This window comes from Moschus berezovskii, chromosome 3 (assembly GCF_049115385.1).
Source record: "Moschus berezovskii isolate FMDL1 chromosome 3, NW_MosBer_1.0, whole genome shotgun sequence".
NCBI classification, from domain to species: domain Eukaryota; kingdom Metazoa; phylum Chordata; class Mammalia; order Artiodactyla; family Moschidae; genus Moschus; species Moschus berezovskii.
In genome coordinates this window covers 104,905,750-104,930,018 of record NC_142462.1, presented here as the reverse complement: position 1 = coordinate 104,930,018, position 24,269 = coordinate 104,905,750, and the positions used below count along the sequence as shown (strand labels likewise).

Below are 24,269 nucleotides of genomic sequence, written 5' to 3'. Positions count from 1 at the left end.
TTCAAGCTGGTCTTTTAGGACTTTATCAGGCAGAGCAAAGTCAAGAACATTTGGGGACCAAGAGAAATAACTTTGCTTGAGCTGTTGCCAAGCAAACCACACCCTCAGTTCAGCCCTGTTGTATCCACAAAGATCTATTTTTATTCATTATCCTCATAGTTTCTTTTCAAGAGAGGAAGAGAATGCTGGGTACTTCCCTGTTTTGCACCTAGGTTATTTTATATGTCACTGACAGATTATCAGCAGGGAAAGCAGAGGTTGACTTTTGACAAGTCAAACAATGATGAGTTCAAGTAGCCATCCTATAATGAGTTAATGAAAACTCTTGCCTTTCCTGAGCTTCTCCCTCATTTCTGAAAACTGAGGCAGGCTATGCTGTGAGAGTGTGTGATACCAGGGCATAAATAGCTCTGAGGAAAGCAGGCAAGGAATGAAACCTCTCCCTGGTCTCACCGCCCCAAATCAGGAGGCCCTTCTTTGTGGCAAAGCCCCCTTGAATGAGGATTATGACTGAAGCCTTCTGTCCTCCCCTAGACTGACCTTCAGATGGCTCCTTGAGGAACAACTCTGTCCGGGGCACCGCCCAGTGTTTCTCCCAGCCCAGCCCTGCTGGGCCTCTGAGACCAGAACTGTGCTGCGTATGAGTGGGAGGAGAAAACTCGGGAAATCAGCCAGCAGACAGGGAAAGAGCAACCTAAACCCACCAAGGGGCAGCGGGTTCCCCATCCGCACCCTGCAGCTTCCACTAGAAAACAGGGAAGCCAGGCAATCAGATTCCAGCCTGAAAGTACACATTGCTTGTCCTTGTTTTCTCAAGAAGCCTCTACCTTCCAGACCTTGCCAGGAAGCCGGCGGCATTTTCATGAAGCAGTAATAACAAGGACAGAGCGTTCTCGCCTGCTGGAGCCTGCTGGCTGGTCACTCTTTCCACTGCCTTTTGTTTTCATGCAGCATTCCCTCACTTGCTTCTCAGATTCCTCAGGGCTTTGAAAAAGCCACAAATGCTCCACACAGTGACACCACCCAGTGGGCTGGCAGACATCGCTGACACGCACCCTGCCCTAAGCGATGGCACGTATGCAAGTCCTGACAGCTGGCACCCAGCCACACACCTAGTAAAAGGCAAGGCGGCTCCCAGAAAGTTAACATAGTCCCCCATCAACTCAGCTGTCAAAGGGGGGACTTTAAGTCCCCAGTCAGTGGGCTGGTCAATCGTACACCCAACATCTACAACGTATGTTGGGCAGTGGTACTTCTCTACCCATCTTCAAGAATCTAAGTGCAGATAAATCTATCTATCCAATACAGATGTTACCAACATAGTGCTAGGGCCCTTTCACCATACCAATTCACATACTGATGTATTAGACTGTGCATACATACATAGAGCTGATGCTCTCAATGATACGAATTCATTCATAATCACTGGGTTTCAGGATCACCTGTGGCCTGTTTCAAATCATACTCCAGAGTTACCCTAACATAATCTGCGAAAATAGGACCCAGATATGTGTAGTTTTTAAAAAAAAAAAAAAAAAAACTTGACACTGTTGGTTAGAATGTAAAATGAGAGAAATTCTCATATATCATTGATGATAGTAAGAAGTAGTTCAGCGTCTGTGGAAAATAATCTAGAGAGCAATCTAATGAAGTTGAGAATGCATACTCTATTCCTTAATAACTTCTAGATATATTCCCTAGAAGAACTCTTATACAGGAACCTATGGAGGCATACACCAGAGCATTAATTATATAACAATTTGAAATAGCAAAAAACTAGACATAACAAATATCCACTTACAGATCATCCATTCTAGAATATTTAAACAATGAGACTATATTGCAGTACTATATAGTATGTTATTACTATGTTATGAAGAATGAACTAGCTCTACTAGTATCACATGGATAAATCTTAAAAGCATGATGTTGAAAAAAGTTCTAGAAAAATATGTACACCATTTATGTACATGTTTAAACACCCAAAATATATATATTTGAGCAAAAATGTAAAAACATATGTGGGAAGGATTCTCACTATCTTTAAGAGACTGGCTATCTCTGAGGAGAGATGGAATGAAATGGCCTTTTTTGGTAACTAAAATGTTTTACTTAGAGTTTAAAAATATTAAGCAAATATGGCAAGTTGATATAATTTATTAAATCTGGATAATACATATACGTTACACAGGTAACTCTGAGGGTCATCCATAGCAGAGGGATCTCTTGAAATTTTTAGGATTCTCAAATATTGAAATTCAAAGTTTGTTTATAGGGATGGTTCATATCAGTGAGCCTTCAGGTCCTTTCTACTCTGTTTTTTTCAGACTCTCCAACTTTTAATTGTCTCTCCATCCCCTGAACTTTTCTAGAGCTCTAATTATCTATAGTGTTCATTTGGCAATTCTGTACTTTCCTGCACATTGCTGAAACAGGCAATTATTCACTCAATAAATTTATGTCTTATTTCTTGAATTAGGCTATCAGCTTCTTCAGAATAGGGATCATACCTTGTTCATTTTTGTATTTTTTATAATACTTAACAGATTAAGCAGTAAAGCATATGATTAAGAATATAAGATAAAAACAAGTTCAGAAATGTGGCAGGATATAAGAACAATATACAAAAATCAATTGTATTTCTATACAATAGCAATGAACAGTTAGAAAATGAAATTCAATGCAATCCTCTCCATATCTTACTACTTTTTCTTTTTTCCTTTTTTCTCTTCTTTTTAAATTTTCTTTTTCAGAAATCATCAAGCTGATGCTACATTTCATATGGAAATGTAACCCAGAATAACCAAAACATTTTGGAAAAGGAAGAACAAATTTGGAAGATACACATTTCCTGATTTCAGAACTTAGAAAAAAACTACAGAAATCAAGGTATAAGGCATAAGAACTTATGTTTAGATCAAAGGAATAGAACTGAATGTCCAGAAATAAACCCTCATGTACATGGTTGATTTATTTTTTTGACAAGGGACCTAAGACAATTCAGTAGGCAAAAGGTAGTTTTCTCAATAAATGCTGCTGGAACAACTGGGTTCAGTTCAGTTCAGTTGCTCAGTCGTGTCCACTGGGTATCCATGTGTAAAAGAATGAAGTTGGGCTATACCTTACACCATACAAATAAATTAACTCAAAATGGATCATAGACCTAAATGTAAGAGATAAAACTACAAAACTCCTAGAAGAAAACAGAGAAAATGTTTATGACCTTGGATATGGCAAGGTTTCTTAGATATGCTGCCCAAAGCAGATGTGACAAAAAAATAAATAAATCAGACTTCAAAATTAAAAACTTTTGTGCTTCACAGAACACCATCAAGAAAGTAAGAGGACAACAACAGAATGGGAGAAAACCTTTGCAAATTGTATATTGACAAGGAACTTATATCTAGAATATATACAAATGTATTATGACTCAATAATAAGAAGACAACCCAGTCAAATCATGGGCAAGGAATCTGAATGAAATTTCTCCAAAGAATCTATACAAATCGCCAATATGCACAAGAAGAGACACCAAGTATCACTAGTCATTAGGGAAATGCAAGTCAAAACCTCACAAGGGATGGCTCTTCACGCCCACAAGGATGGCTATAATAAGAACAGACAATAACAAGTGTTTGTAAGGATATAGAGAAATTGGAACCCTCCTACACTGTGGGTGGGAATGTAAAATGATGCAGCCACTTTGGAAAACAGTTTGGTAGTTTCTCAAAACTCTAAGCATGGAGTTACTATAATACTCATCAATTCCACTCCCAGACACATATACAAGAGAAATGAAAATGTAGCTCCACACAAAAGCTTATACATGAACGTTCATAGCAGGGTTATTTACAGTGGTTAAAAAGTGGAGACAACCTATGTCCATAAACTGATGAACGGGTAAACAACATGTTTTACATGCATACGATGGGACATTTTCTGCATGAAGTACTGATGTGTGTGACAACATGGATAAACTTTGAAAAACATTATGCTAAGAAAAAGAAGCTATTCAGGAAAGACTATAGATTGTATTGATAGATAAGATCTCTAATGAGGTTAAGTTAAAATGAAGTCTTTAAGGTGGGCCCTAATTCAATATGCACAGCAAGACACCAGGACTGCCCATGCCCAGAGAAAAGAACATTTGAGGACACACCAAGAAGGCAGACACATGCGAGCCGAGGAGTGAGGTTTCAGGAGCAATGAGACCTGCTGACATCTTGGACTTTTAGCCTTTAGCATTGTGAGAAAATAAACTGCTGCTGTTTAAACCCCCCAGTCTAAGGTATTTTGTCACGGCAGCTGTAGCAAACTAACACAGTGGTTTTTCTGAGTGTGTAACAATGCTGTGGTGTATAAGAAAGGCCTATGCTTTGAATTATTCTGTTTTGCAGAGTGGCATCTTTTGATCACTTATATAATCAATTGTTAGAAATATGAGCACTCTCTAGAAGCTCAAGTTTAGTGCAATAGTTACCTTGAGCAGGTCCATAAAGCCCTGGCCTTTGAAAATGCCCTATTCCCCTATTCAAGAAGGTAAACACTTAGAAGATCTCTCCAGACCCATGGGATTTTCACAAATTGGCAGAGATTGATCCAGATCTGCTTATAACCAGGGAAAATGTCATTTAAAATGATGCTAATTACTGAGAACTTTTAATAACATGGGGAAATGATTATAGTATAATAGTAAGTAAAAATTCAGCATGCAAATTTAACATGTATAGATAGAATCACCTTATCTGTATAATGATATGCATAGAAGAAAGACTTAATTGAAATATAGTCCGAGTTAATATTATTTCTTCTTTGTGGTGAGACTATGGATTATTTTTGATTTATTCTTTATATCTCTCTGTATTTCTGAATTTTCCAAAGTGAGCACATATTAGTTTATAATCACAAAATATGCTTACATTTTAAAAACTAAAAACTGAGGCAGAGGGTATTTAACCCAATGCTGGGACTGAGAATCATCTCCAGGAGATGTGGTTCCGGGACTCAGAGGTCAGATCTGTCAGAGATCCTCCTTTCAGATCTCTAACTCCCAATTCTAAATTTAGGCTACTCTTTCTGGATTTATGTGGCCACCTCTCTTTCTCTCCCAATGATTCAACCCAATATCCCCCTTTCTCTCCCCCACCTTTCTCCCAACATTTGTACTCGGAGGCTGCCCACAGTGATACATTGACAGTTGTGTCCTTCATGAGCAGTGTGGCTAAGAAGTAGCACAAAATGAGAGCAGGGGGTCAAGAGAAGGATACTGAGGGAGACGCTTCTGAGGTTTCTGTCCTTGTGGACATTTGACCCTCCTGGCCTCTGTCTACTCCTGTCTTATTCCTCCTCCTTAGGGGAGGGGCTTAATCTGCTTTGTGAATTGCAAAGTATACATGGCAGGTTCAGTTTAGCTCCTCCTTTCTTTCAGAAGGTTGTATATCTACCTGCCCACAGTGAGGATATCACATTAGTTTACTCCTCCGGGGGCAGGGTCCCCTTCCTGCTCCCACTGCTACTCCCAGTGTGAGAGGTCCTACCCTGGTCAAATTTTACTTGTGACTGGGTAAACAAGTTGACCTAACTCATTTAGTATTTAGTAATATATTATCTCTTACAATAAACAGCCTTTATCAACAATCGAAGTGGCATTTTGGTCTCCATCTGCTCACCGTTCTGTTTCATTTTACCAGTTGACCAGAACCCAGGATAGGGAATGGGTGAAAGAATGGGAACTTCTCAGAAACCTGAAAAAGGAAATAATACTTGTTAAGAGCCAGCTATGTGCCCAGCACTAAGACATGTTTTACGTATGTTCACTTATTTAATCCCTACAACCACCCCCATATTTTACATTATTTTCCCATCTCACAGAAAAAGAAACTGAGGCTCAGAGAGGTTAAGAATTTGCCAAAGTCTCATAGCTAAAGAGACGCTGATGTCTCTTTGACTTCAAAGTCCAAGCACTTTCCACTGCATAAGACATTGTCTTCAGGTGCCGCCAGGGCACTCCTCAGGGACTTAGGCAGCACTCTTATCTTTCTTAATACTTCATCCTAACCATTTGATCTATCATCCTAACCTTGATCTATCAGCAAAAGGGAGGAAACCAGGATAGAACCAAAGTACAAGGAGCGAGGAAATTACCAAAAAATGCTAGGCAAAAAAACATCAAGAAATGTATTTTTCCCCAGTTTTCTTGGGGACTTTCAGACAAATGGCCTTCCCTGTCCCCCAACTTGTGCTCTGGATTCCCCCAGTTGTAAAATAATTCAATAATACCCAGTCCTCCTTAGGTCAGATCACATGTCGTGCTTCCCTGAGACTGGCCTCATCATGGTTATCCTTTTGCACCCACTTGCTATTAAAAAAACAAACAAATGTATGTCATATTGCTCTGGGCAGCACATGGAGTAAGAATAATTATAATGAATAATGAATCAGCTTAGCAGTATATGAAAACCAGAAGTACTGAACTGAAGAACAGAAAATGATATTAAAATACCAGTCATAGGGGCTGACCCTTTAAAGAGACAAGCTGAAGAAGATGTTTTGATGTGACCCCTGGAGGACAGTCCGCTGGCAGGCTAAACCACAGCCAACTGAGAGGGCCAACCACTCCCCAGATGCCTAGGGACCAGGAGCATTTCCAGGAGCTCAAACCACTGCTACTTTCTTCTCATCCTCCCAACAAAAGCTCAGAAAGTGCAAGGGCACCCCACAGGCCACTAAGCACATTCCCAATTGTCCTCTAGGGAAATCTGATGCTGAAAAATGGACCTTTTCCAAAACAGTGGTTCAAACCAGATGAGGAATTACAGAGAAGACAGCCTTCCGTGGTAAATACCCAGCCTCCAAATCCCCAATGTCTTCATTAAGGGACTGAAAACATAGGCACACCAGCTGGTCTCCACTGCTTTGAAGCACTGTGGCACAGTGGAAAGAGCAATGCTGTAGGGCTGGAAATAAGAGACTAGCCTTCTAGTCCCCAGCTCTGCCAAGTTTTAACTGGGTGACCTTGACAAAGGTACTTAAATTCTCTGGGTCTCACTTTCCTTATTTGTTAAATGAGGTTTGATTAAACCATGGTGTCTTCTGGTTCTGAAATCCTATCTTTCATCTTAAGATTCCCACCTTACATTTAAAGAAAATCACAGCAGGTTCTTGGGTGTTGTGTTTCTTGGAGATCTTGCCTCTCACCTTTTCAACATTCTTCGTTGGCTTTCCTTCCACAAGATTAAACCTAAATTCTTCAGCGTGACATTCAGGGTTCTTTGAGATCAGTCCATGCCTAGCTATTCAGCCGCCCTCCTCTTGCTCTCACCAATCATGAATTCTGTTCTGGCTATACTGGTCTATTTGTATGCCCCCTGAAATTTCAAATACTTACTGAGCGTGTACTCTGTGCTAGACACACCAGTAAGTCTTTTCACATATTGTATTACTTTATATTAATTAAAATAGAGCTCACTGCTATACAAACAAGCTATGTAAGGTCAATAGATTAATGCAATAGAAGGTTATTTCTTAGTCATGTAACAGTTCAGTGTGGCAAGCCACCTTCTGCCCAGGGTTCTTCTATTTTGCAGCTCCTTCATCCTCTAAGTTTCAGAGTCCTTTACTTTCAAAGCTAATAGCTAGGAAAGAAAAGGAAGAAAAGGCACACCTACTCTTAACCTGGTCAAGAAATGATGTACATCATTTCTGCTCACATCCAATTAATAGAACCCACTGTTTGATTCCCCCAGAAATATAAGGCATTAGAAACTGGTTGAGCCAACTCCCAGAACACTTGATGCTATGGAAGAAGAGCATGAGTCTTTGATGGTTAGCTAGGCATTTCATGCCCTTCCTTGATCTGTCTGCTTAGTAATCCTTATTCACCCTTCAAACCTCAGTCCAAGTGCTACCTTTGTTGTGAAGTCTTCTCTGACCTACATAGGCAGTTCTGTTGTTCAGTCACCAAGTTGTGTCTGACTCTTCGCAACTCCATGGACTGCAGCATACCAGGCATCCCTGTCCCTCACCATCTCCCAGAGTTTGCCCAAGTTCATTTCCATTGCAGTTCTAGGTATTCCTTTTTCTATGCCTCATGCACTTTTCACATTTCCCCATTATGACAATTATCATAATGTACTGTGTGGTTTTCTTGCCAGTCTACTCAACTGGACTCTGAGCCTTAAGGGCAAAAATACTGTCTTTTTATTTTTGTATCTGGAAATCTTAGCATGCATGTGTGCGTGCTAAGTTGCTTCAGTCATGTCCAGCTCTTTGCCAACTCCTGGACCATAGCCCGCTAGGCTCCTCTGTCTATGGAATTTTCCAGGGAAGAATACTGGAGTGGGTTGCCATTTCCTTCTCCAGGAGATCTTCCCAACTCAGGGATCGAACCCACATCTCTTGGGTCTTATGCACTGGCAGGCGGGTTCTTTACCACTGCGCCACTGCGGAGTGCTTGGTAATAGTAGTTTTACAATGAGATTTAATGAATTAATGTTAATGAATATTATCAGTGAGTGTATGAATGAATGCCCTAAGGAAAAGAAGTTGTTTTTTACAGAGGAAGAAAACCTCAGTTTAAAAAATATATTGATGATTCAATCTTATCCATAATGCTAAAAGGAAAATAAGCTTTCCATAAAAATGTTACAATTATAATCAATATTTTATATTATTGTCAATGTTCCTTTAGTGTCTCCCTGAGGGTAGGGACCGTATACATTTTGTTCTTTGCTCTGACTCCACCATCTAGCACACTATCTGGCACATAGTAGGAACTCAGTAAATATTTCAGGAAGAATGAATGGATATAGAAATGAATGAAGACTGCACCCTTAATCCCATGAGCCACACAATAAACACATGGCTGACATTACAAGAGAAAAGTGTTGATGGGGAGGTGAAAACTTACACCACAACTAGAAAAACAGAACGGAGTGCACATTGGGACTCTTACTATCATTACCTTGTACAATCTATGTCACCATCCTCCTTATATAAGAAGATGAACAAACATAATTGGAGGAAACTAGAATCTCAATGGCAATAGTTGCCTGTGAGTAAAATTAGGACAAATGGATGTCTCTAAAATGGCTGTACTATGAAATAGCCTTTATAAATTGGTTAATGAGAGAAGCAGGAAGCAAGAGTGCAGACAATTACGGAGTCGTGACAACTGTGAAAAATATATTGAGAAAAGACGAAAACATGTTTTTCAGTTTCTGAAGAGGTGAAGGGGACAACAGAGGATATGATGGTTGGATGGCATCACTGACTCGATGGACATGAATTTGAGCAAGCTCCAGGAGTTGGTGATGGACAGGGAAGCTTGGTGTGCTGCAGTCCATGAGGTCGCAAAGAGTCGGACATGACTGAACAACTGAACTGAACTGAAATGAGAGACAATTCTACAGTGTTTAAATACATTTATTCTCATAGGTCCCATGTGACAAAGTTTGGATTAGACATTGCAGATGGCTTCAAGTGGATTACTTGCCAGACTTTGTCATGAGAAGCATTTGACAAGAAGGACAAAGTGCAAATGCATAAGCAACTTCCAATCAGAACCTCTGCACGGGCTTGGCCAGGTATCCTGAAACTCTGGGAAATCCTAAACATAAACAAGTAAGTTTGCAGTGTGAACTGATTTGTGATGCTAACAAAGTTGGTGCTGATACTGAAAGATTTTTTCTATGAACTGACCAAGGTGTTAATGGTAGGTCTAGGCATCAAGTAACCTGAAAATAGGACAGTACACTTTTGCAAACCTTTGATGATACATGAGCTTGAAACCACTGGCCTGCCCTGAGGAGCTATCTGTCTCCCTCTGTGGCAGGCACTGCTATGAGCTCAGCACACAGCTGGACTAAGCTTCCTAGCCTCTTTTGAAATTGGGCAGAGCCATGTGCCAGAGTTCTGGCAAATAAAGTGGGTGGAAGGACTGGATGCCAGTTCCAGGTCTGGCCCATGGAAAGCCTTCTGTGTAATACACAGCAGGCTCTCTCCCTACCCACTGGCTGAATGGAGAGGATTCTAAGAACCTACAGGAAGCTAGAGCCATGTGTTGGAAGAAGTCTGTGAATTACTGCATAGGATTTACCACTGCATCCCACACATCCCCACCCCTACTAATTTATATTATACTATATAGTCAAGAACAATAGCTTTTCATTGGGCCAAACCAATATTTTGAAGTCCTTTGTTATAACAGCTTATCTTGACTAATACATCCCATTTCTGAACTTTCCTCCTGGTCACAAGTAGGAAGAGAGGCTAGGGTGAATTTCAAGAGTCTCAGTCTACAGCTTCAGAGGATCAAGACAAAAGAAGATATCAGAGACAAAACTCAACATTGGGGAATATCATATTTAATGGAATTCTAGAGTTGCTTTTAAAGCTTAGACATTCCTATAGAGCTAAAGCCATGCGTGTGAGTCTCTGCTTATCTAACTAGTCCCCTCTGGAGGTTTTCATACTCTTGAGAGTACAGTGAATAACCATCTCCCAAACATGGTTATCATATGAACCCTCAGTATAGTCCATTCAAGTTTATGTGCTTAGGGTCTAGTCAGATAATATGTGTGTGCTTAGTTACTTAGTCATGTTCAACTCTTTGTGATCCCATGGACTGTAGCCTACTAGGCTCCTCTGTTCATGGAATTTCCCAGCCAAAAGAATATTGGAGTGGGTTGCCATTTTCTCCTCCAGGGGATCTTCCCAACCCAGAGATCGAATCTGAGTCTCTTGCATTGGCAAGCGGATTCTTTCCCACTGCTCTACCTGTGAAGCCCCTAGTCAGATAACACAACATTTAAAACCTGTTTTGCTTTTTACTAAACATGGTAATTATGAATAAGAAACAATCAACTAGTAAGTAACTTTGTGTTTGAAGGTATATTTTTTAAGTGATGATGCAAGGTTTGGTTGAATAAAATACTAATGAAATTGCGGGGGAGCCAACCAAGCACTGTGGCAAAAAAAAAAAAAAAAAAAAAGGCCTTTTAGTACTTGCCTGAAGATGTTATTGGGAAACTTTTGTTTACTTGCCAGACTTTGAAAATTAAATCCTTCTTCAAGTAGCCTCGGGTGTTAAGGACAATAAATAAGATGTGCTGATTGAAAACATTTTAAAAAACAACTTGTTATAGCTTTTAAAATAACAAGGGATAATTTCAGCTTGAAACGGGATATACCAAATTCATGTGGCCTGCTCGATAGAAACACCAAGCTTTAAAGCTGGATTCTACAGGTCATCATTGTGTTGACCAAATGAAATTTTGCAGGGGCCTGAGACAACAGCCCTAGGAAATATTAGGTAGCTTCTACCTATAAACCTGATCCTAATAACGAAAGAGGCAACTGATTTCCCTATCTTGAAAGTGCATAGATAAAGGGATGAACTGGAAGTTGGTCATGATTCAGGGGGAGGAAAAGGTAAGAGATTTAGGAGAAAGTCTCATTTTTTTTGGAAGAGTCCCTGAGGGCTTAGATGAAAGAATCAGTCTTGAAATAGTACTTTTCAAGAAATAAATTCTCTTGCCCTATTTTCAAGAGGTACAAACTAAGCTATAATGATCCTCTAAATTTTCTAAAACTTCATCTTCTATCCCTTTTTCCAAGGCACTCCATTCCTTTGTCTTCCCACCTAAAATCTCTGGCTACAGTTAGATCCTGGATAAGGAAATGGCTACCCACTCCAGTATTCTGGCCTGGAGAATTCCATGGACTGTATAGACCATGGGGTCACAAAGAGTTAGACACAACTTAGCAACTTTCACACTCAGACCTGGTACTTCTTGAAGCTCATCACCACAGCTATGTCTAAAATCACATAGGAATCCAGCAGACAAATAAGGCTTCCCAGGTGGTGCTAGTGGTAAAACCCACCTGCCAATGCAGGGGACTCAAAAGATGCAGATTCTGTCCCTGGGTCGGGAAGATCCTCTGGAGGAAGAAATGGTAACCTGCTCCATTATTCTTGCCTGGAAAATTCCATTGACAGAGGAACTGGGCTACAATCCATGGGGCCGCAAAGAGTCAGACACAACTGAGCACACGCCCACAGACAAACAGGTGGACTTAAGGAAACGTTGATAAGGTATGGTTAGAGAACTGACCTAAGGCTATCTCCCTCAAGATAGGATCTTTGATTAACACAGAGGATGTGTGGACTTCTTGTGCAGACTTGGCAGAAGTCCTTCAGGGGGAATCTGTGTGACCGTGTAAGCTGTTACATGAGTGCTTCCCAACCTCTTATCTCAATGATCAGATTCATTTTCCCCCCAAAGCTATATACTTTGAAAGAATTTCATCTGCTAAAGAAAATATACTAAGAATTTATTAGGTACCAGGTATTGCACTAATGAGGACCTCCCTGGTGGCTCAGACGGTAAAGCGTCTGTCTTCAATGCAGGAGACAGGGGTTCGAGCCCTGGGTTGGGAAGATCCCCTGGAGAAGGAAATGGCAATCCACTCCAGTATTATTGCCTGGCAAATCCCATGGACAGAGGAGCCTGGTAAGCTACAGTCTATGGGGCCGCAAAGAGTCAGACACGACTGAGTGACTTCACTTTATTGCATTAATGAGTGCTTTACACACATTATCTAAAATCCTCAAATAGTCTGAAAAATAGAAATGATTACCCCATCTTACAGATGAGTAAACTGAAGTTCAGAGGTGTTAAATAAATAGTCCAAGTCTTACTGTTAGAAACTAAATTCTGATTGGCCTTACCTCCACACCCACATTCTTTCCAACAGACTCTCTCTACCCTACAGATAACACACACAACCAACCAGAAATTCATATTGTGAAGACACAATCTTTATAATGAGCCAGTTTGGCATAATCCCTCATATTCCAGACCTCTGCCTCCCCACAAAAGAGAAAAGCTTTGCATTACTTAGTTAATCTGTTCAGGCTTTATTGTGAGTAAATATACAATGTCTTCTAGGCTTTTTTTAAGTATTGGACATGGTTCAAGTAAGTCCATTACTCTCTGACTCTGAGATCCCAGAAAAAGTACCTTTACCACCTCCCTTATCTAACTGGTAACTTGCAAGCCAAAATCTTTAAAAAATTACAGAATAAATGGAGAAAAAGGATATTACTAATTCCAGTAGTAAAATGAAAATTGTTAGGCCAGTATCCTAAGATTAAGTTCTCTCCTGCTATGCAGAAAATTTCCAACAATTCCCTTGTTTTTGTGCTAGCTGAAAAACAGAATAACAAAAACAAATATAAAAAGCAAACAAGCAATAGTAACCTAAAAGCCATTCTGGGCATCCAGAAATACAGGACTCCCTTGAGCAAAGTTTAACTGGCTGGGTATTTAACTATTGTAAAATGAAAGTGTTTATTTGGAGATTTTAAAGTAACTCATCTTCCTTAGAAACCCAAATTCTTACTTTTAGTAATGAACTCCTTTAACCTAGTTGCTTATATTTTCAATGAATTAGTTATTTATAGCAACTCAAAGATAAGAAGTAAACATCAAACAAAGAGAACAGATGCATACTTTTTCTTCACTCTTAAACAGTACTCAAGAAACATCTAAAGATCTGGCTATTCTGCATCCAAAGAAAATGCTCTTCCTTAATTGTTTATTCTAGAGTCTAAAGTGGTTTTGGTTGGGGGGAGGAATGGAAGGCGAAGGGAGAGTTATTTTAAAATGCCATAAAAGAGTCTGCTGTATCTGAACTCCCCAAAGTGTTCTGTCTTAAATACGTGTTAGCAAAAAGATTTGTTTATTCATAGCTAAATTCTGGCTAATGACTGATTTCGGAGTACCTTTTTCTGGGCTCAGAGAAAAAGTAGTCTCTGCTAGACTTCATATTTCAGAAAGTTCTGCCCTGACTGACCAACCTCAGAGATAAACTTGAGTTCCTGCATCAGCTCCATAAAGAGGATAAAATTCAGTCTTAATCTTCTTATCCCTTACACGGGATAAAGGCTGTCTCCTAGGTGTCAGGCAACAACTCAGAGCCGTTTTATCTGAACATTCAAAGTAGGGATGATCATTTTAAAACAGTGCAAGTACATAAGCTCTCTTTTTAAAAACCCATTTTTTAAACTGGCTATCATCACCTTCACCCAGTGATCAGTATTAGCTTCATTAGTAGTGGGACATTCAGATATAATGTAGGCCTAATATGAGGCATGGGAAATAGATGGAAAAACAGTAGAAACAGTGTCAGACTTTATTTTTTGGGCTCCAAAATAACTGCAGATGCTGATTGCAGCCATGAAATTAAAAGACGCTTACTCCTTGGAAGGAAAGTTATGACCAACCTTGATAGTATATTAAAAAGCAGAGACATTACTTTGCCAACAAAGGTCCATCTAGTCAAGGCTATGGTTTTTCCCGTGGTCATGTATGGATGTGAGAGTTGGACTGTAAAGAAAGCTGATTGCCGAAGAATTGATGCTTTTGAACTGTGGTGTTGGAGAAGACCCTTGAGAGTCCCTTGGACTGCAAGGAGATCCAACCAGTCCATTCTAAAGGAGATCAATCCTGGGTGTTCATTGGAAGGACTGATGCTAAAGCTGAAGCTGCAATACTTTGGCCACCTCATGCGACGAGTTGACTCACTGGAAAAGACTCTGATGCTGGGAAAGGTTGGGGGCGGGAAGAGAAGGGGACGACCGAGAATGAGATGGCTGGATGGCATCACCGACTCTGTGGACATGAGTTTGAGTGAACTCCGGGAGTTGGTGATGGACAGGGAGGCCTGGCGCGCTGTGATTCATGGGGTCGCAGAGAGTCGGACACGACTGAGCGACTGAACTGAACTGAACTGAATATGAGGCAGTAGGAAGTATACAGCATTACCCAATGGAGAATTCTTACCAAAATGTTTAACTTGATTCTTCTCAAGTTTTTAGATCCAACTTTGAGTTTACAAGAAATACAGAGGACAGAAGAACAAGTTTAACAACACCAAGAGGAAACAATCAGACAAATCTAGCAAGTGGGACATTTTGTAGAAAAATTTGCCCAGAATGGTTGAGAAGTCAATGTCATGAAAAGAAAATGCATGTGCGTGTGGTGCTATGAGACAGGTCTAGATTAGGAGCCTTAAGAAGCATCAGAACCAAATGAGATATGTGGACCTTGTTTGAGTTCAGTTCAGTTCAGTCGCTCAGTTGTGTCCGACTCTTTGCAACCCCTCCATCTTTAAAAGATATTTGTGGGGGGAGGGAAAAAAGAGGAGACATTCTTAAAGGGATTTAAGAATCCCAGTTTGTTTGGGATAATGTAAAAGTTTTGGAAATAGTGGTGGTGATTACACATTGTGAATTTACTTAATGCCACTGAACTGAATACTTTAAAATGGTAAATTTTACATTATGTATACTTTACCATGTATTTTTAAAAAAATATTTTGGGAACAAATAGTGAATATTTGAATGTGGGTGGGTATTTAAATGTTATTAAGAAGTTATATGAATTGTGTGAAATGTGATAATGGAACTGTGTATTTAACAAAGATGAGTGTATTATTTAGGGTGGAAATATATTTTATATATATATATACTTCTATGAGTGAAAAGTGAAAGCATCAGTTGCTCAGTCATATCTGACTCTTTGCAACCTCATGAACTATAGCCTTCCAGGCTCCTCTGTCCATGGAATTCTCTAGGCAAGAATACTGGACTGGGTTGCCATTCCCTTCTCCAGGGATCTTCCCAACCCAGGGATCAAACTCAGATCTCTTACATTGCAGGCAGGTTCTTTACCATCTGAGCCACCAGGAAAGCCCCATATGCTTCTATAACTTGCTTTAAATAACTTCAGCCAAAAAGAAGAAAAAGGAAAACTTGAGAACATCTGGCAAACTTTTAGCAATTGTTTGATCTAGGTGATGAATATTGGATGTTCATTATACTATTCTGATTCCTTCTCTCTATCAGAATTTTGCAAAGGAATCATGGACAAATCCCCTTCTGTAAAACAGCACAAACAATGATTGGAATTCTGAACTGGAGATATAAGTTACTTTGAGATGATGCTCTCTGGAAGGCCAGAGTTTCCAGGGTAAGGAGGGCAGTGGCACAGGATGAGTGTTGGTGGTTAGAGTCATGTAACCCTAACAGCAACCCTAACAGAGGTGTTGCTGCTGCTGCTGCTGCTGCTCAGTCGCTTCAGTTGTGTCTGACTCTGTGCGACCCCATAGACGGAAGCCCACCGGGCTCCCCTGTCCCTGGGATTCTCCAGGCAAGAACACTGGAGTGGGTTGCCATTTCCTTCTCCAATGCATGAAAGTGAAAAGTGAAAGTGAAGTTGCTCAGTCGTGTCTGACTCTTAGCGACCCCATGGACTGCAGCCTACCAGGCTCCTCCAACCATGGGGTTCTCCGGGCAAGAGTACTGGAGTAGGGTGCCATTGCCTTCTCCGAACAGAGATGTTACATATAAAAAAGCAGCTGAAAAGAAAGTTCAAAAGGGAGAAGCAAAACTTTCAACCCAAAACCAGAGTGCCGGAAATCTGCACAGAGAATCATTGCTCTCAGCTATAACTGGCTCCTCTGCTACCCCTACGTCCTCCCTTGGGGTTTGGGCTGCTTAATTGCACTGAAAGGTCAAGAATTGTTGCAGCTCTGGGAGCTAAACAGAAAGGAAAAGGACTATTTTCACCAAAGGCACTGTAGGTCACTTCCTTTTTACAAAACAATGCACCATAATGCAAGTCACTAGATTGTGTCTCTCCTGTGCAGTTTTGAAGTTCATCTCCATCCTCATACTTCATGAAGAGAACTTTAGTAAACCCTGACTAGAAGTGCACCCAGAAGAGAAAAGAAGACTTTGAAAAAGAACCACCCAGAACACTAATATAGTAAATTCATGGCTTCCCTTGCCCAAATACCTGATAACATCTTCAAAGCACTTCATTTATACCACAATTGTAACCTTGCTATAAAACATAAATTGCTTTAATAATTCTTCAGTTTCCCTATGGGTTAAAATCTTACTTGGAAATCTTGAAATGAACAGCTTCTTCTCGTGGATCTTTGATTTTAATAGCACTGGGAAGCATTCTTACTCACCAAGGTATTCTGCTCAGGTTTGGTTTGACCTGTCTTCTCTGCTACCTGCATCTCTATATCTCTGTCAGGAACCTTCCTCTGACTACAAGCATCAAGGAGAGGAACATCAGTCTTCTCTCTGTCCTCTCCTTCCTACTCTGCGAGATTGTAGGCAGAGGTCTAAATTTACAGTGAGCAGGGTCATGGGCCTTCCTCATCCTCCTCCTGCTCTCCACCCTCTTCCTTCCCTCTCTTTCTTCCTTCCAGGCAGCATCATCAATTTAGGAGGGCAACTCTCCCTCACACTACAAAGTTCAGCTGTTTTGTTCTCCTCCATTCTCTCCAGTGTTCTTGATTGCTCTCTTATCAACACACCCAGTGGAGAGTGATAACACTGCAAGATTCAAGTTTGGACTTAGGGCAAGGAAAAAATGTCCCCTAAATCTTCTAACTTGGTTGTAAGATCTAGACCAGTTTAACAGAGAGCTCTGTATTAACACTTTAGGTGCAGCCTGATTAACAAAATATTATATTACTATTGACTCTACTATCTGGGCAAAATCTGGATTTAGGTTTTCTTTTATCCTTTGTCCTAATAATACTTTAATCTATCTATCCATCTATTCATCCAACCATCTATTTGTTCATCTGTCTTTCATCCATCTTTCTATATATATCTAACAGCTTTTTTGAGATATACATCGCATGATATACAATTCACCCATTTAAAGTATACCACTCAATATTTTTATTATATTTACAGAGTTGTGTAAACATAACCACAATCAATTTTAGAATATTTTATCACCCCCCAAAAGAAACTTTGTACCCATTAGCAGTCACTCTGCATTTCCTCCTAACCTCTTCCATCAAACCTCAGCAATTAAGCAATTGCTACTCTATTTTCTGTCTCTATAAAGTGCCTTTTCTGGATATTTCATATAAATGGAATCAAGCTTTTTTTCACATAGCATGGTGTGTTCAACGTTTATCCATGTTGCAGTAATTCACTCCTTTTCATTGCCAAATAACATCCACTGTATGGATATACCATATTTTATGTAACCAATCATCAGCTGATAGACATTTGGATTATTTTCTTCCTTCCTTTTTTCCTTTCTCCCTCCCTCCTTTTCTTTATTTCTTTTTTTGTAGACTGGAATAGCATAACCATTTTCAATAGCCAAAAAATAGAGAAGCAGGACTCTAGTCCAGGAATCAACTTCTCTGGATTGTTTCTAATTTTAGACCATTATGAGTCCTGCTGCTATGAACATGCATGTACAGTTTCTGTGTTGACATATATTTTCATTTCTTTTGGTTGTATATGTAGGAGAGAAGTTGCTGGGCTATATAGTATCTCTCTGTTGTAGTCTTTCGAGGAGTTGCCAGACAGATTTCCAAAGTGGCGTACAATTTTACATTTCCACAAGAATGTATAAGGATTCCAATTTCTCCACATCTTCACCAACCCTTAACATTATCTGTCTTTTTTATTATAGCCATCCTAGAGGGTACGAAGAGGTATCTCAGTTTAGATTTTTTTTTAATTTTTTAATATTTATTTTATTCATTTAGTTTTTGTTTTATTTTTGGGTGCTCTGGGTCTTTGTTGCTGCACACAGGCTTTCTCTAGATGCGGAGAGCAGGAGCTACTTCCTTGTTGCGGTGTGTGGGTTTCTCATTGCAGTGGCTCTTCTTGTTGTGGAGCACTGGCTTTAAAGCCCATGGGCTTCAGTAGTTGTGGCACAAGGGCTCAAGAGCACAGGTTCAGTGGCGCACAGGTTTAGTTGCTCCGTGGCATGTGGGATCTTCTCGGACCAGGGATCAAACCAGTGTCCTCTGAGTTGCAAGGCAGATTCTTAACCACTGGACCACCAGGGAAGCCCTTATTTCAGTGTTGATTTGTGTTTCCCTGATGGCTAATGATGTTGAGCATCTTTTCATGTGCTTGTTGATTGGCCTTTTTTGTATTTCTTCCTTAAAGGAATGTTTATTCAAATTCTCTGTTGATTTTATTTTTTTAGGGTATCAAATGTGATTGATTTTTATTGTTTTTATAAGCAATTTAGGGTCTTCTGGGTATATCTATTTGGGGAGGAAACCAGCTTGCTTTTGTAGGGCATGCCTGATGTGGTCCTAAGATTGGTTCACATGGTTTTATTTATTTTAAAAAAGATTTTTTGGAGTATAGTTGATTTACAGTGTCGTGTTATTTTCAGGTGTACATCAAAATGAATCATATATATATATAAAACAGTTAGTATAATCCTTTTTATTTTTGTGGAGTTGATAGTAATGTCCTCTTTTATTTCTGATTTTAGTAATCTGAATCTTCTCTGTGTCTTGGTCAGTCTAGCTAAAGGTTTGTCATTTTGTTGACCTTTTCAAAGAAGCAGCTTAGGGTTTTGTTCATTTTCTCTATTGTTTTTCCTGTCTTTTGTTTTATTAATTTCTGCTCTAATCTACTACTTCCTTCCATCTGCTTGATTTGGATTTAGTTTGCTCTTCTTTTTCTAATTTCATGGGAAATAGATGAAAAACAGTGGAAACAGTGTCAGACTTTATTTTTTTGGGCTCCAAAATCACTGCGGATGCTGATTGCAGCCATGAAATTAAAAGATGCTTACTCCTTGGAAGGAAAGTTATGACCAACCTAGATAGTATATTAAAAAGCAGAGACATTACTTTGCCAACAGAGGTCCATCTAGTCAAGGCTATGGTTTTTCCCGTGGTCATGTATGGATGTGAGAGTTGGGACTGTGAAGAAAGCTGATCGCCGAAGAATTGATGCATTTGAACTGTGGTGTTGGAGAAGACTTGAGAGTCCCTTGGACTGCAAGGAGATCCAACCAGTCCATTCTAAAGGAGATCAATCCTGGGTGTTCATTGGAAGAACTGATGCTAAAGCTGAAACTGCAATACTTTGGCCACCTCATGCGACGAGTTGACTCACTGGAAAAGAGTCTGATGCTGGGAAAGGTTGGGGGCGGGAGGAGAAGGGGACCACAGAGAATGAGATGGCTGGATGGCATCACCGACTCTGTGGACATGAGTTTGAGTGTACTCCGGGAGTTGGTGTTGGACAGGGAGGCCTGTCGTGCTGTGATTCATGGGGTCGCAGAGAGTCGGACACGACTGACTGAACTGAACTGAACTGAAAAATGGAAGAATAGGTTATTGGTCTGAGATCCTTTTCTTTTTTTCTCTTCAACATAAGCATCCACAGCTGTACATTTCCTTCTAGGAATTGCTTCAGTACATTCCATAAGTTTTGTTATGTTTTGCTTTTATTTTCATTCATCTCAAAGTATTTTCTAATTTCTTTAGCAGGTTTGTTTTTTTTTTTTGGACCTATTTGTTATTTAGGAGTAAATTGTTTACCATCCAGATATTTGTGTGTTTATCAAATTTCCTTGTCTTATTGATTCTACATTATTTCCATTGTGGTCAGAAGTCACGCTTTATATAACTTCAAACCTTTTAAATATATTAGGGTTGTTTTATAACCTAGAGTATAGTCTATCCTGGAGAATAGTCCATATTCATATGAAAAGAATGTGTACTTTGCTGTTGGTTGTTGGAGCATTTTATAGATGTCTGTTAGATCTAATTGGTTTATAGTTTTGTTACAAGCCCAATAATACATATTATAATTATTAATATAATTTTATGTCATTTTTTAAAAGTTAAAAACAGAAAGGAAAGCAGGTTATATTTAGGGTTTATTTTATCGCCTTCTAATTTACCAGTTCTGGTTCTCTTCATTTGTTCCTGTGGATTTGAGTTACCATCTTGTTGCATTTCTTACTCTATTATAGATTTTTGTTCCCACCCACCTCCATTGTGAAACGTGTTCTTTTATACAATTGCTTTCTAGATCATTAAAGAGAAAAAAGGAGGAAAATTATGCATTGATATACTGTCTTTTATTCTTACATAATTGTATTTACTAGTGCCCTTTGGTCTTTTGTGTGGATTTGAATTACTGACTGGGATTACTTGTGTTCAGCTTGAAGAACTTCCTTGTTTCACATAACTCTGTTGCTGCTAGCAATTAATTCTCTCAGATTTTTGCTTGTTGGGAATGTCTCTATTTCACTTTCATTTTTGAGAAATAGTTTCCTGGATAAAAGATTCTAATTTGAGAAGATTCTTTTTCCTCAGCACTTTAGTTTCTTTAATATATATATATATATATATATATATATATTTATTTATTTTTGGCCGTGCTGGGTCTTTGTTGTAGGCTTTCTTTAGTTGCAGTGTCTGGGCTTCTCATTGGGGTGGCTTCTCTTTTTGCAGAGCCCTGGCTTCAAGGAGCATGGGCTTAGTTGCTCTGGGGCATGTGGAATCTTCTCAGACTAGGGATCAAACCCATGTCCCCTGCATTTGCAGGTGTATTCCCAACCACTGGATGACCAGGGAAGTCCTCCCCTCAGCACTTTAAATATGCCACCTCACTGCTTTCTAGCCTTCATTGTCTCTGGTGAGAAGTCAGCTATTAGTCTTATTTGGATTCCTTTGTTTGTGATGAGTTTTTCCTTGCTGTTTTCCAAATATTCTCCTTAATCATTTTTACTATGATGTGTCTGAATGTGGATCTAGGTTTATTTTACTTGGGATTAGTTGAGAAGTTTTCAGCCATTCTTTTTAAAGTATTTTTTCTGCTCCTTTCTTTCTCCTGTACTCCCATTATACATATGTTGATGTACTTAATGCTTCTCACAGTTCTCTGAAGTTCCGTTCATTACTTCTTCATCCTCCTTTCTCTCTGTTCTTGAGATCAAATAATAGCTATCTATCTCGTTTGCTGATTCTTTCTTCTACCAGTTCAATTATATTATTGAGCTCCTCTAGCGAATTTTTTTTTTCTCTAATTATCACAATTTTCAAGCTCAGGACATCCATTAGGTGCTTTCAAAAATAATAATAATTTCCATCTCTTTACTGATTATCTTATGGGAGATTTTTATCCTACTTTTTTTGCTTCTTTAAGTATGGTTTTCTTCAGTTCTTTGAATATATTTATAATAGCTGCTTTGAAGTCTTTGTCTGCTAAGCTGGATCTGAGCCCTCTCACAGGGTGTTTCTATTAACTGCTTTTTTCCTCCTGTTTGGGTCACATTACACTTTCCTGTTTCTTTTCGTGTCTCATACGTTTTTTGTTGAAAACTGAACATTTTAAATAATATATTGTAGCAAGGCTAGATACTGATCCTCTCAACCTTATTGTTTATTTTTGAACTTATGAGCTTATTGTTGTAATTTGCTTTTATATTTCTTCCGTGACTGAGCTAAACTATCTTAGTAAATTCTATTTCCCTGCAGTTTGAAACCTGTGATGTTGCTCCTTAGAAGATGCATATTTGGTCTTGTTCACAGTCATCCTGGGATGATGTTGTTTTTAGCATAGTTCTCTTTGACTGTCTCTATCTCCAGTCTCCCCTAACTTGTCTGTCTCTGTTGTTATGATCCCTAGATATTAGGCTCTATTAATTGCTAGCAAATCACTCCATTGTTTTCAACAATGCTTGTTGCATACATTCCTACAAAGTCTGATCCAGTTAATTTTAAGACCCTCTGCAGAGGTAGTTTTTGAGGCCAGTCTTTGAGATTTGTTCTGACCCTAGGAGGGCTCTTCTTAGCTGTCTTTTTCTCTGGTCCTTTCTAGTAAAATTAACTGGCCTATAGTCAGGCTTGTTGTTCTCAAAGAGATATCAACTCCCCCTTAATTGCTTATCACCAAAATCTCCATTGTTTTCCAAGACCCTCTTCAGCTTGAATTTCCCCACATTCTTTTCCAAATAAAGTCTGTTCCTTTGCTGAGAGCTTCTGAGGGAACAGTGACCCACTTCTCATGGAGTGATACCCTTTTTTTACAAGTGAGGTACCGGATTGGGGTGGTAGCCTTTGATCTTCTTGGCTTTCATCTCCCTTTATGGAACAACAATGTTAAATTGTAAACAATTTTCACCAGGTATGGTTGTTTTATTGAGGAGTGAGTCTGTGAAGCTCTCCGTACCACCATTTTGGAAATCATCCCCTAATGCAATCTTAAGAGTATTAAATCTCTTCTAGACTGCTAATAACATTTTTCGGAACAATGCAGAATTTGGGTTCTGAACCAATTATGATATGAAGACTAAACTGGAGGTGAATTTGGAGGTAAAGCTACCAATAGATCACCCCTGACCAAATGAAAACTTCATAGAGAAGCTCTGAGAACCATCTCCCTCGTGCATTCCAAGCATGGAATACCAGCAGATCCTGATCAAAATAAACCACTAAAACAAGTATCAGGAAGCAAAGGTACTAAATCTTAGCTCTCTTCCTGGTTTTCTGGGTGACCCTGAGTAAGCCAGTTAACCGCCTCTGAGTTCTTGTTCCCAGGAATAGCGTAGTGTTTTAAACTATTTGTCTTACCACTGGCCCTCAAATAGGACATGTGGTTTAGATTGTATTTATGATGGAGTGATTTTCACTAAATCTTCCCTATTCTTTTTCCCTCCTGCTGTTTCTTGTGACTGACATTGTGCATCTGGGAAATATCTGCCTGGGCTTTGAGAGCTATTGCTACTTTGTGTTTGTGAACTTCAGATTGAGTCCTGTCTGATAAGCATCATGTTCTAAACACCTCAAACTTGTTGGATGAAGAAAGCAGATCACAAAGGCTTATCCCTACCCACACTAAATGTTTTAATTTGTGAAAGAAAAGGCAGTAGGGAATTTGGAATTTCCAGCTCTGGTCTTTCAGTCATGATCTACTGTTCCAAGTCAGAATCGTGTCTTATCCTCCTTGGGCACTATCATTTTTGGTCACTTAAAATGAAGTTGTTCCTAGACAATTCATCTCCCACCTATTTTTGGAACAAAGTTTGCCTCTAGTAGAATCTTTACAAGATCCTGTGGTCCTGACAGTTTTTGCTGACTTCTTAATAAGCACTGCCACAAGCCATTTGAATACCTTGGAGATCAAGATTAACAAGTCCCATCAGTCATTAAGGTGGTTAAAAATCAGCCTCCCTCCCTCCAGAGATTAGGTTTAACAGGCTCACCCACAGGATTAAAGGAGTCTTTGGCCAAAAAACCCCAGATATAAATTGAAAGCTACTGACCAAACCAAGATCGAGCTAGTTTTCTTATTAGCGGCAGTCACACTATTCTCCTGACTGGGAGGCAGAGTTTTCAGAGCATAATAAAGTTGTTAAAAACATTTGGAGCCCAGAAGGGCATCATTGCTTAAC

General features: G+C 39.4%; 1 protein-coding gene and 1 long non-coding RNA gene across 6 annotated transcripts in view; one reads left to right on the top strand and one right to left on the bottom strand.

Annotated features, from left to right (window-relative positions):
• Positions 1-9,550, top strand: part of LOC129552653 (uncharacterized) — a 37,590-nt gene extending 28,040 nt beyond the window's left edge. The window contains exons 3-4 of the long non-coding RNA XR_008685279.2: positions 2,754-2,889; positions 9,436-9,550. This is a non-coding gene — a long non-coding RNA (uncharacterized LOC129552653). The remainder of the gene's footprint in view (positions 1-2,753; positions 2,890-9,435) is intronic.
• MKLN1 (muskelin 1) overlaps positions 1-24,269 on the bottom strand; it is a 378,299-nt gene that overhangs the window by 230,347 nt on the left and 123,683 nt on the right. For 3 of the 5 annotated variants that reach the window (XM_055421281.2, XM_055421279.2, XM_055421283.2), the window contains exon 2: positions 5,670-5,744. The exons of 1 other annotated variant lie outside the window; for it this stretch is intronic. The gene's annotated coding sequence lies outside the window, so the exon portion shown is untranslated. Of the gene's footprint in view, positions 1-5,615; positions 5,745-24,269 lie in introns of all 5 variants that reach the window. One more of the 5 variants, XM_088834669.1, reaches the window with a different exon arrangement.